The 13598-nt window shown below is 45.0% G+C and overlaps 1 protein-coding gene across 1 annotated transcript in view; it reads right to left on the bottom strand.

Moving 5' to 3' along the window:
- Positions 1–13598, bottom strand: part of Slc25a13 (solute carrier family 25 member 13) — a 176690-nt gene that overhangs the window by 149750 nt on the left and 13342 nt on the right. The window lies entirely within an intron of this gene.

Below are 13598 nucleotides of genomic sequence, written 5' to 3'. Positions count from 1 at the left end.
TAAACTAGTCCCCAGATTTTTATGTGGACTCCATGTGGCGTCTAAAATGATAACATTCTGTATGAGAAACCAGAAAAGCTCTTAATATCTAGTGTTCGGTGTATAAAAGGGAAAAAAGTTGAAACAGATTAACGAACACCTGGCATTTCTAAACCACACCCAAGGGTAAGGCATGCCGTCTCACACGGGAATATTTAAACATTAAGTACAACCTGTCTGCCAATCCTGCATAGGAGCACATTTCTTAAAAGTCAGTGAACTTGTAAATCATATTAAGGACCCAAAGGGAACTGCTTCCCACAGCTTCTCCATGAACAGCACGTATACCCACCGACCTAGCCAGGCCAAGGAACTTCTCCGCCTCTCCCCAGCCTTAATAAATCATAAGTCTCCAAAGGTGTGAGTATTATTCTTCACATTCTAGAAACTCAAGGGACCGTGGTTACCTTCCACCAGCAAAATTTGACAGATTAGCTCAGGATAGGTGTTGTGCTTAATTCTCCAGGCCACAAAGTCCAAAAACATCACTGGGAAAAAAGCAAGACAAACTTGAACATGACCGCCCCAGGCCAACACAAAAGAGCCCTTATGCAGAACCAAACAGTGGGCTTATTCAGTGTCCCATCACCCAGTCGTGTTGGCAAAAGTGGTCATAAGACACAGTTCTCAGCAAGCAGAGTGTCACCCCATGATACAACCAAGGCGGGGCCCCTGGAACCACCCCAACACTGGAACTATGTCCCTATCCAAGAGGAGATTTATGCAAATTGTTCTAAATCCCTTCTGTGTGCTTTGCAAAGGCTCTTGTGAGATCTTTAGACAATGGTTTTTCTGTCTCTCAATGTGGAACTACCAGAGCTCCTTGGCCTGCCACGGTCAGGGATAAATTTATTAAGGAGTCACTGGAATGGGAGGTGGTCTGTCTGAGAGCAGCTGGATGGCCACCTTGCTAACACTTGATACTCTTTCCATTGCAGCTGAATGCCTAACACTATCAGTATTTTAAACCCAGAATTAGCTGGTGCCCTTTGCTGTTCAATGATAGAAGGAAAATAAGACCACTAACCAACCCAGCCATGACTAATGATGCTGCTGACCGCTAACCAACCCAGCCATGATTAATGATGCTGCTGACCTCCAGGTTTTAGAAGAGGAGGCCCTGTGGGTGGGAAGGTGGAACTGGGATGAACACTCCTAGAAAAGGCATCACCAAAGTCCCCTCTACCTCTAGAGCAGAGCCATTCCTCCCACCGTGGTAAGAATCCTACACCCACAGCACGCTATTTACTACACATGGGGAGAGCTATGCATATGCTGGCCTAAGTCAGAAAGGTTTTTTTTCTTTAAAGGGTAAAGAAATTTCCTACAGAATAAATTATGCTTGCTCTGTCTGGACCCATGCTTACACATCTGCTTAGTTCACATACTATCCACTCTGTAAGAACAAAACCGGGCAGTGCCATCCAGCACACACCTCCCTGGCCTGCATCCCCATGGCACCATAACTCCTCAATCCCCAAACATACATCATGCCATGTTCCTATTCAGAACTGGACCTCTTTGAGAAAAAAAGCAAACTCTTCACTTTGTAACCCATGCAGGCTCTAGGTACAGGAATAGGCAAACAATCCCTCCCGGGGGCAATGCTTCCAAGTCATGTCCCAGAGAATGTACCTCACAGTTCACAAAGCATAGCTAGGTCCTCACAGCAAGTCTAAAAGTCAAGACACATTATTTTTCCTCATTTTACAGAAATAGAAACCAGGGTTCAGAAGTTGTGTGCTTCCTTTTCCTAAGTCAGATGCAAAGCTAGTTTTCCTGGTGCACTCGTGTTTTCTCAATCTCGAGTCTCCTTCCCCCACACCGTAAGCCACTTGCTTCATCATGATCCAGCTTACAGGAGACACTCAGCACAAGCTTGTAAAAAATAAATCAACACCCTAAATGTAGTTCTCCTGGCATGGCGGGGTCCGCGAATGGGGGTGCATACCTGCAATCCCATAGCTTCAGAGACTGAGGCAGAAGGATCTAGTGTTTAAGACTAGGACAGGTTACATAGTATGACCCTTTCTCAGATAAACCAACCTGTTGTTGTGGGATAGTTGCACGTTGTGTGAAGACGTATTGCTGTCATTGGTATCATAAAATGCTGAACAGCCAACAGCTAGGCAGGAGGTATATGCTGAACTTCCTGGCAGAGAACTCTGGGAAGAAGAAAGGTGGAGGATGCGCAGAGGGAGAAGTAAAAGCCATGAACCACATGGCAGGACATAGATTAATAGAAATTGCTTAGTTTAAGTTATAAGAGCTAGTTAGAATGAAGCCTAAGTGATAGGTTGAGCTTTTATAATTGATAGGTTGAGCTTTTATAATTAACAAGAAGTCTTGGTGTCATTATTTGGGAGCTGGCTGGCAGGACAGAAAAAGACTCCTTACAATCACTGAAAAATACGATGACTTGTATCAGACTGGCCTCACACAGAGTGCATGCCTGACCTCCTAACGCACTGGCTGGCCTTGATTCTCTGACAGCATCCCATTTCCACATCTACGCATGAGAAGTGATGGATAATTGCAAGTAAGGTGCTAAGTGCCAACAAAGCCCCAAATTTAAGGTACTCAATAGAAGTCATCTGTCATCATTTTTGTATTACTTATACAAATGCATTTTTATTCTACCATGACCACGTATCTAAATAATGAGTAACCTACTTCATAACTCAGAAGGGAGAACTAGGAGAGAAAAAGGGAAGTTGGGGCTCTCGAAGATACTCAAAGCCCCAGTCAAACACCAAGGCCATCATAACACATCAATTATCCCCTCTGTTCTCCGAGCCTACATAAAGCTACTCTTGAAAACAGCCCCAAAGCCGCAGGTATGGTAAGTGGTAAGTGATCACACAGGAATTTGCCTGAGACTGAGGCCCATTGATATCTGTATCATTCTTACACATAAAGAACCATGGAACCAGGAGATGGTTTCCTAAAACTCTGCACCAGCCTCCACAGCCGTGTGTGTACTCAACCCGTCCACTGCCCACTCAGCAGACACTAGGTGGCTATTTGCAATTTCCATTTATTTTGGCTTCTACTCACCAACCCACCCACCCTGCCCATGTCATCTGCTGCTAAGGAGGAGCAATCACACCAATGACCACGTAAAGTTGCAGAGAGACCTACAGTGTCCTGAAGGTACACTGAGATAGAGTCTACCTGGTTTAAAAAAAAAAAAAAAAAAAAATACCCAAGGAGACATGTACAGGGAAAGATAGCTAGAGAGATGGAGCTGCCCTTTTAAGTCAACCCAGGTCAGCTGATCAGTATGTATGCTTTATAAGTGAAGAGTCTGGAATTTCCAAACCTAGCTTACTCTTGGGCTTCAGAAAATTCGTCAAACTTGATAGTTTCCAGGTGGCTCGCCTATGTACACACACACCTTTGGGTGTGTGCCTCTTATGTAATAACATGTACATATGTACAAGTAAAGTACTTTTCATTTAACTACTTGATGTTATCATTATTACTTATCAGTATCTCACTGTTTATCATTTGTCCTGAAAGAATGAAGTATAATAGTCTAACATCACAACAAAAATGATATTATGCTTTACATAAATAGAGTAATTGGTTTCAAAATCTAAGAAAGGGATTCTCTGCAAGTGACTATTGAATATCATTTTGTATTTAAATGAACACAATAAAGAATTCTGTATGCAGTCAGATAGCATATTATAACGGTTCCAAAATTAATAGAAAAAAAAAAAAAAAGCAATGGGATACATGGCTGTTATGTCCATATACTGGGAAAGATCTAATAGGATTTAACTTAGAATTTAACTTAGAAAGGTAGTTTTAAGTACATTTCACAAGTCCATGGTATGGGATAAAATTCGAGAATCATGAAATATGCAAATACTTTAACAAGATAAATACTAGATATAGCTATGTGACTAGCTCACCAATAGCATTTATGAAACACACACAAACTAGGTTAAAAAAAAAACAAAAACAGTAATATAATAACACAATTTCAGTAACTAGCTTTTTCATAAAAGGGCCTAAAATATAACAGGAAGAACCAGAAAGGTGTCTTTCAGAGCAAATAAACTCTTGTTCTGACAGAAGTTAGAGTTGCCAATGGCAGGGGAAAGATTCCTACGCATAGGAGTATTTTTTAAATCAGCTTGCTTACCCTGGAATCCAGCCACAGTGCCAGGCTCATTACTTTCACAAATTGCAGTGGCACATACTTGTGCTCTCAAAATAGTTGGTAGGTGTGACAAATGGCAGTAGGGACGAACAAGAAATCCAACACATAGCTGGCTGGGTATGGCAATCCCAGCTCTTGAGAAGTCGAGTCAGGAGATGAGGAGTTCAAGACCCTCCTAAACACTTAGCAACTTCATTTGAGACCACCCTGAGATGGAGGAGACCCTGTCTTAGGAAGGAGAGGAAGAAAAAGGAGGGAGATAAAATTGGGTCACTCCTCTCAGGAACTTAGAAGATGTGAGATCTGACTGGACCTCCCTGGGGGCTTCCCCAGATCACGCCAACCTCTGCAAAGACCTTAAGAGGTTCTCCATTGAGACATCAGATCCACACTGGTGGCTCCCTTCAGATCAGTGTTTCTGAGAGTACTGATCCTGGGCACCTGCACTCACATGTGCACACCCACATACAGAAGTACACACACACACACACACACACACACACACACACACACACACACACACACACAATTAAAGTATCTTTGAGAAACTGAAAGAAGTCTTCAAAAGCAAAAAGCATGCTTTGTGTCCCTGAATTCAGAATCTCTAAAATGGGTATATTATAGTTTGCATACAAAATCTCTCCTACAAGCTTGTGTGTTGGAAGACCTGATCCCAGTTAGTGGTGGTGCTGTGTGTTGGGGGGAGTCTAATTGGAGGGCTGTGGTGGGGACTTGGGGGACAGGCAGGCTCTGCTGTTTACTGCCTGGCCCTTCTTCCTGTCCACTGTTTCTTTCCTGAGAGAACCTCCACAGCCAAGAGGCCAACCCCCTTTATGTTCCCCTCGGTGGACTAGATTCCTCTGAACACTGAGTGAAGAAAATTCCTGTCTCCCGTAAGCTGCTTTAGCTAGGTATTTTATGACAGTGATGAGGAAAATAACGAATATAACATACCTTTAAAACTATACACTGGGTGTTCGTGATGGTGGCACAAGCTTTTAATCCAGCACTCAGGGAGCAGAGGTAGGTGTTTCTCTATGAGTTTGAGTCTAGCCTGGTCTACAGAGAGATTTCCAGGATAGCCAGGTCTACACAGAGAAACACTTGTCTCCCCCCCCCCAAAAAAAAAGGAAGAAGAAAATAAGAAAAGGGAGGGAGGAAAAGAAAAATCTATAAAATTAAACAAAACTAGAACATTTGTCAAAGCTACCCAGAATGTGTGGGAGCTCAGAGCAGCTGGCTCAATGCCAGCTGCAACATCCTCTCCCCCCCCCCCCGTACAATTCTCCTTCACCGGCGTCTCCCAACTCGCTTCCCCAACATGAGAAGTCTGTGGAGTCAAAACAATCTCAGGGTTGCTTACCCAAAAGATTACCTGAAATGATTATTTATCTTTGATATAAAAACCAGAAGAGGTGACTCATCAAACGCAGGTCATCATCACGTGTGTGTGTGAAAACCAAATGGGGTGACAAGAATAAAGGAGCCAGGAGAACCTGTGTCTGTCTGTGTCTGAGGAACCAAGTATAATGTAAGATGACCTAAACCCTAATGGAAAGTGCTCCTGGGTACCGCGTGGCAGCTCAGCCGCTGCAGCCACATTCTCTCTTCATCTTCCTGTACTGCAGACACTGTAGCCAACATCCCATTTCTCAGAATCCTTTGCAGCTATATGGCCTAGGGCCTGTCAATCAGAAGAACTGTGGAGGGATTTGCAAGGAAAAGACTTGGAGGCTCAGGCCAGGCTCCAGCTGCTTCCACTAGCGGGCACCTCTGTGGAAAGTGACTGGTGTTCCTGTGACACTGTCCTGCCCTCCCACATCGCTCAGAGCATGTCCTCCAAAACACCCCTCCCTTGTCAGGAGACACCCTGACTGCAGAGAAGGCCGCTGCTCCCCTGGTGGCCCACTCTGCTGTGAGGCTCTGGAAGTCATTTCTAAGAGCTCAACCTCAAGTCTGTTTCTTCACCTACCCAACAAATTCTATAAGCCATTTAATAGCCTATAATAAATCTCCCTCTGCTGAAACCAGCCAGAGAAGATCCTCCTCCCCACAAGTCAAGCTTGACTGATACAATCAGTTATTGCAAAAGAAAAGTTTGGAATTCCCTAAAACCACAGTGGCCATTGCCTTGAGGGAAGGAAGAGGTGTCTCATCACATTTACAAAAATCATTTTTTACCAAAGTCACTGAGCCCTCCCTCATCTGCAGCTTTATGCTGACTTTCCTTGGGTTCTCATAAGTGAAGAGCTGTAATTACACAAGAAGTGACTGAGGTATAAATCGGTATACAGACAAAATGCCGAGTTAAGCATTCTTCCAACCACAACATTTCTGGGCAATCAACCCTCAAAGGTTCCTATCACTCAACAATTTACTTCCAAAGCACCCGAGAGCCCACAGGGGAATTAACTGGCAGGTCACTTCAGGGTGCTGGAGATGCTCAGAGCTCTTAGAAACTTGTGACTCTGCCCTGCTTCGGGCAAACATTAAACAATTCAAAATAAACCAACAGGATTAAAAATCTCGTATGAAGAAGCAAAGTGCACCGGGTAAGCCATAGATGGTGGTGTTTGAGCTGTGGGTTCTGTTACACCAGAAAGGCTTAACACACTTTCAATTCTGCCATCGTCATTAAGCTGAAGCTAGCATTCCAGTAAATGTTCCCAGGAGGAAACACTGACAAGAGGCACTATGAATATTTTCTAAAATACACACTTTTCTATTTACACCCTCACGCCTTACAGAGCCCGCAGAAGCTGACAACATTGCCGCAAAAGTTTGGAAGAAACTCTTGGGATCCAGCCAGGCCTGATAACCTCAGGCCAGTCAGTTAACAATTCTGAGTTTTAAATGTGCACTTACAAAATGGGCAAAATGATAAGACCCTCTCCTCCCTTTCATATGGTTACCTGACAGCCAAGTGGAATGAAGAAAAGAGAGCCTCAAAATCTTCAGCGGATAATGCTGGTAAGGAATAGTGCCAGCTACTGCCAAATAAATCAAGCTCATGACAAGACTGCATGGCACTTCTGCTCCCAGATATAAATGGAAGGTAACAGGGCCCCACAACTGAACTCAGACCTAGATAACAAAAGATGACAGCTAAAGAGAAAAAAAACGGTCTCCATAAAACGCTTTTGGAGGGCTAGGAGCATGGTCCCATTGGCAGACTGTGTGGCTATCATACACAAAGGCCTGAAATCCACTGGCAGCACTGCACAGGCCAGGCATTGTGGCTCACACATCTGGGGAGAGGCATGAGGTCACCTTCAGCTGTGTTGTGCGTTCAAGGCTAACCTGGGCTACATGAGACCTCTGTCAGAAATAAATAAATAAACAAACAATAAAAATGCTATTGGATGTCTGCTTTCTCATGAGGAAAGTTGGAGAATCAGACAAGACCAAAGGGCTACCAAAATAACACCTTCAAATGCCCAGAATGGCTTGAAAAGAAAGAATCCAACATCACACTCAAAGCAGGCCACTCTGACTGCCTGTTCTGTAAACATCAGTGAAAACATCACATCATCCCATCCCCTCATACTGCCTTCTTCCTAATCACCTCGCACATGAGTGTCTGCTTGGCAGAGCCTTGGTCACCTCTACAGGCCTTACCTACAAGGGAAGATGGAAAGGGAGCCAACCCCTTGCAGCCAGAGGCATCTGGAAGGGTCCAGACTGAACATGGCTAGCAGAACAGACCAGGCCATGAGGAGAGACAGGGAGAGCAAGAGAAGAGGAAAAAGGGAAGGTTGGAGATGGTGTTTGGGATGAGGATTTGCTCTAACACAGGAAAGCTGGGCAGAGGATGATGCGTAGCTGGAAATCAAAATGAACTTGCAAGGGTAAAAGTCACTAGACAGACACCTGAGCAATTTCCTTGCTTGCCATACAACCTTATTGTCAGGTCCCAAAGAAACCTGGGATGGGTACCAGTGGCCCCTCTTGACGCTTCTCACTCCCCACCTACCCTAAGCCCAAGGGCTGGGCTTCCCATCCCTTCCCCCAGCTTCTGAGTTCTATATAGCACAGCCATTATGGTCACAGGTTCTGTTAGTTCACCCTGGTCCTCTTAGTCCTCAGCCCCTCTCTTCATCCGAAACGCCTTCTCTCCTCTTCCTCTCACTCCCCTGTCTCTCTTCTCATGGCCTGGTCTATTCTGCTGGCCATGTTCAGTCTGGACCCTTCCAGATGCCCTCCCTGACATCTACAATAAAACCTCCTCAACCACACCTAGGAGCAGCCATGCCTCGTTTTCATTCACTCATTCTTTTCTTTCACTGCTGAGACTCTGCAAGTCAAGCACAGGCTGACCTGTCCCAAGTCCGTGGCGTTTCCTCAGGATCACAGTCCAGGTGGTCAGGTTGCCTCAAATAAGGTTTCTCAACCTTCATTGTAGGACTCATTCTTCGTGGCTAGGTAGGATTTTAACAACATTCTTAAACTCTTCCCACTAGATACCAAGAGCATCAGGCTGGGACAACCAAAACAATTTCTCCAGACATCGAATTATCTCAGGGTGGGAGAGTAAAGGGCATCTACTCAACCCTGAGCTGTCAAGAACAGGGTAACTAGCTCCACGTGCTCACTGACATAAAATGCCCTCATCTATGAAGGGTGGAACATTCCAGGTCTAATGCAGGCAGTGGCAAGACCCTCTCCCAGGGGAAACGTCAGGCCTAGCAGTGAGTGGCCGGTACACAGTGTATCATGAGGACACATACTTCCACATGGTACATCAGAGGTAGACGTAAAGTCTTGGGACTAGGTCGTTTAGTTTTGGCCACAGCAGCATCCTGGTAGCTTTTACTGGACCCTTAATTCCAGACCAGGCCAAGTGTTCAATTTTTCACAGCAGATCTCATGGAAGCACCGCTCAAGCTCTTTAAGGTGAAAAGCCATTGATTCCTCTAGCTTTCTGAGGAAGAAACAGGTTTTTCAGATTCTGAAACATGTAGCTATACATTACAAAGTCAGAAAGGACCCCAGAATCAAGGCATTTCGATACTCATTTTAACACCTGAGGGACATGGTGAGGGGAGTCTGGAGCCCTCTAATCCTGCCACTGGACCACACTGGACATGAAATTCAAGCCTTTGTCACTTAACATCATGGCCTGTCTGATGAAGAATACTATTCTCCAGTATTATATGCTGAACTTAGCCTCGGTTTTTTAAAGCATAGAGATTACAGTATAATTAGGAACCAGCTGCAGTTGTAATTATCCCTCCCAATATAATTTGTTACATATTAGCAAGTGTCAAATTACTACTGCGCCTTAAATGAATAAAACCTGATGGCACTGTCCTGAAGACGGGAAGGCATATTCCTGTTGGGGAACAAAGGACTATAAAAGCATGTGTATGACATATTTATAAAGTACTGAAAGGCCCTACTTAAGCTATCACAAGTTACTAGAGCCCAGACAACATCATAAAAGCTAAGAGCGGTTTTCTGAGAGAGAATATCTGACTCCCTGAGTGTAGAGGGAAAGTCAGAGGCAAAGGGACAATAGGGAGACTGCTTCCACTAAGTGACACGTCTGTTCAAAATTCCACTAGGCACCACCCCCTCTAAATGAAACAGAGTCAAAATCCAGAAGGAAGCAAAAGGAGAGCGGCATTCTGCACAGCCAAGAGCCCCATCCTGCAGGCTAAACCTTTCTACTCGCCTGAGCACTCTGCCACCCTCTTGCACAGACACCCCTGGGGCTTCTCATGGGACTCCAAAGTCATGGCTGATCTCCCACCAAGCTTACACTGCTCCTGGCTCTATTCTAAGCTTTTTCAAGCATAAACACATTGGACCTTCCCAGCTGCCTCCCCACCACCACCACCAAATAGATGAAATTATGCCACTTTGGTAAATGAGGCAATTGAAGGATAGGCAATGTGTCGAATAATTTTTATGTCTACATGACACAAGCTAGAGTTATCTTAAAGGAGGAAACCTCAACTGAGAAAATGCCTCCATAAGATCAGGCTGTGGGACATTGCCTTAATTAGTGAATGATGGGGAAGTGTGTGGGCAGTGGGTGATGCTATCCCTAGGTTGGTGGTCCTGGGTTCTATAAGAAAGCAGGCTGAACAAGTCATAGGAAACAAGCAAGCCAGTAAGCAGCATCTCACCATGTATCAGCTCCTGCCTCTAGGTTCCTGCCCTGTTTTGAGTTCCTGTCCTAACTTCCCTCCGTGATGAACAGTGGTATGGAAGTATAAGCCAAATAAACCCTTTCTTCCCCAACTTTCTGCTTCCCCAACTAAGACAAATAGGTTGAGCAACTTGATGGAATGTCACACAGCACGGTCCTATTAGGAACACACATCCATGGTTTGAAGCAAAATATTATCCTACCCTTCAGATGCAGAGAACCAGCATGAGATGAATAAAGCAAGGGCTCTCAGGTCGAAAGAAAGCATTATTTATATATAGCAATTCTACAATTCCTGAACACACAAAAGGGAAATGGTAAGAGAATGGCTGGAAAGATGCTTATCAGTCAAGGGCACTGACTGCTCTTCCAGAGCAGCTAAGTCTGATGTCCAGCATCCACAAGGTCCCTCGAAACCTGTAACTCTAGCCAGGGCAGTCTGATTCACATAGTGAGTCCAAGACTCCCGGCTGCATAGTGAGACCCCGTCTTTTTAAAAAAGCAAACAAATAAATAAACGGGAGCAGGGGGAGACAGCATGATGGCATGGCACCTGTGATGACTAGTGAATTCTCGAGATTAAACAAGCACAGTTGAGCAAGAGAAAGGGAGATGGGAAAAGGACACCAGAAAAACACACAGGTTGATCGTCTCGTCTGTGATGCTGAGAAGGCTGGGTGGGTGCGCAAATGAGAAATGATACAGCAAGAAGCTGATCAGCATAAAATGGCTATGAGCCAGCTAAATATCAAGCATCTGAGAGGACAAAAACAAGATGCACACAGGGCAAGAGGGCAAGGTCCTCGATGTAGCTGTCCGCCCAAAACAAATCAATGTGAAAAGGCAAACGACCCAGCAGAAAAATCAGGCTAAAAGCCACCACCAGACTCCATTCAAGCTGCTGCTGAGACGGAAAATCTCCATGAGCCACGCTGGACAGAAGGCCTACAGCTGAGCATGGAGGAACTGAGATGGGAGACAAGCAGAAGAAAGAATCCTACAGCTCAAAGCCTACAATCAATGGGAAGAAAAGGGGTATGAATGTCTACAAATGCAAGCATTTCTTATTGATGAGCGTAACAGGCAAATAAGGGGCCGGGGAATGGTTCTGGCAATAAAGTGCTTGTCAGGCAAGCTTGAGAATCTGAGTTCCCATGCCCAGCACCCACACAAAATGCCAAGTGTGACCACACATGCATGTGATTCCAGCACTGTGGTTTGCTGACACACCAGTCTGACTCAGGTGAACCCAGGTTCAATGGTAAACACACCTCTTTTTTGAGATCAAACAAGCAAGCATCCCAAGGAAGCATCAATGCCCAGCATTTCCTACTGGCCTCCTACAAGGACATACACAAAAGAATTCATTAATTTAATTAAGATTTTAAAGACTGAATATGAGAACAAGAGATTAAAAGAAACAACAAAAGAAAGAAAAAGCCAGGCAGTGATGGAGATATGTGAGTTTAAGACCAGCCTGGTCTACAGAGTGAGTTCTAGGATATCCAGGGATACACAGAGAAACCCAATGGGGGGGGGGAGGAGAGAGAGAGAGAGAGAGAGACAGAGAGAGAGAGAGAGAGACAGAGAGAGACAGAGAGAGACAGAGAGAGAGAGAGGGAGGGAGGGAGGGAGAAGAGAGAGAGACACAGAGAGAGAGACAGAGAGAGACAGAGAGAGAGAGAGAGGGAGGGAAGGAGGGAGGGAGGGAGGGAGGGAGGGAGGGAGGGAGGGAGGGAGAAGAGAGAGAGACTGTACAAATGGCTTAAGGAAGGGTCCCCAAAGCAACAATTTCAAGAATATCCAATTCTTCAGTCAGGAATGCTGGAACTAATCTCTGGTTTCTCATCTCTAATAGCCATCCTTGCCTGAAGGACATAAGCAATGGGGCAGAGAAACTCAGGAACTAGACCACTCAGCAGGCAGAAAGAAATATTTATTGGGCATCAAACTGGCAAGGTCATTTCTGGGGGGGGGGGGGGGCAGGTCACAGAGAAGAACAAAGCAGGTTTTATATGACAATCAGCCAAGTAGGGACCTGAGCTTATAGAGGCTGTCTGGATTGAGCTGGAACTGGGTGCCCTGACCAGAATCAACTGGCCCTTGGGGAAAAGTTAAAGGAGTTTCCTGGATGTTTAATTTAAGGGGAATTTCTGGTGAACAGATACTGCCTTAGAGATCTGCTTTTCTTGCAAACAAAAACCTTTAGGCTTGTTTACCCAGCCAAAGTCCTTCAGTTTAGGTCAATGTCACCAGCACTACCCTTTTGGGAGTGAGTGACTTTGGACTTGACAGCTATATATGGGAGAGTATGACTGACTCACCAACCCAGACACTAATCCATCCTGGTGAACAGCTTCGGAACCAGATATCTGGATTCTCACAATGTAAATGATTTATCTCTAACTCCTAATTTCTGCCCATCTCTTTTGAGTTCCTCTGTACTGCTTGGAGCCTGTCCTGGAACTAGCTCTGTAGACCAGACTGGCCTCGAAATCACAGATATACACCTGCCTCTGCCTCCCAAGTTCTGGGATTAAAGGCATGCACTACCAACACACCCGGCTCTGCCCAACTCTTAATTATGTTCAGTACCACTTCAGAGTAGGGAATGTTACAAGAGTCCTGATTGGGAGCTGCAGAGGACCAATAGGGAAGGGTGTGTGTCCCTGATCAAAAACTGCAATCTGTCTCTGGCACTGGGTGGACACTAACATTATAAACTAGCCAAAACAAGAGTTAGTCCAATTAAGCCCAATCACCAGGCCAAAAAAGCACCCCCTAGGAAGGTTGATTCACTTCAAGCCATGCTAAAGATACCCGAAGGAAAAATTACTCCCTTTGATGAGGTCATGTATTTTTTCCCTAAAAATAAATAAATAAATGAATGAATAAATAAATAAATAAAATAAACCCACCCTCACAGTAGCCACTTGCTGGGCCACTCAGATGGATTATGCCTGCCATAATCCAACTGATTTAGTCACACCACCATAACTTTCCCTGTTTCTTTTCTCTTTCTAACACTGCCCATGGCCTGGGCATGCTATCTGGCCTTTCTCACCCTTCCTCTGGAGCCCCTTTCCCACTACACCCCACTTCTGCCCCATGGATATCCATCTTGATTCTCTATAGTTGAGCTCTATGCCCAATTCAAAAGGCACAGGTTCCACATTACTCAGCTGGCTGCTGCTAAGATTTACAGCTCACCTGCTCTGAGATTTTCCTTTTAAA

This window comes from Phodopus roborovskii, unplaced genomic scaffold, assembly GCF_943737965.1.
Source record: "Phodopus roborovskii unplaced genomic scaffold, PHOROB, whole genome shotgun sequence".
Lineage (NCBI taxonomy): Eukaryota > Metazoa > Chordata > Mammalia > Rodentia > Cricetidae > Phodopus > Phodopus roborovskii.
The sequence above is the reverse complement of the archived record's forward strand: the minus strand, read 5'-3'. Positions and strand labels throughout refer to the sequence as shown.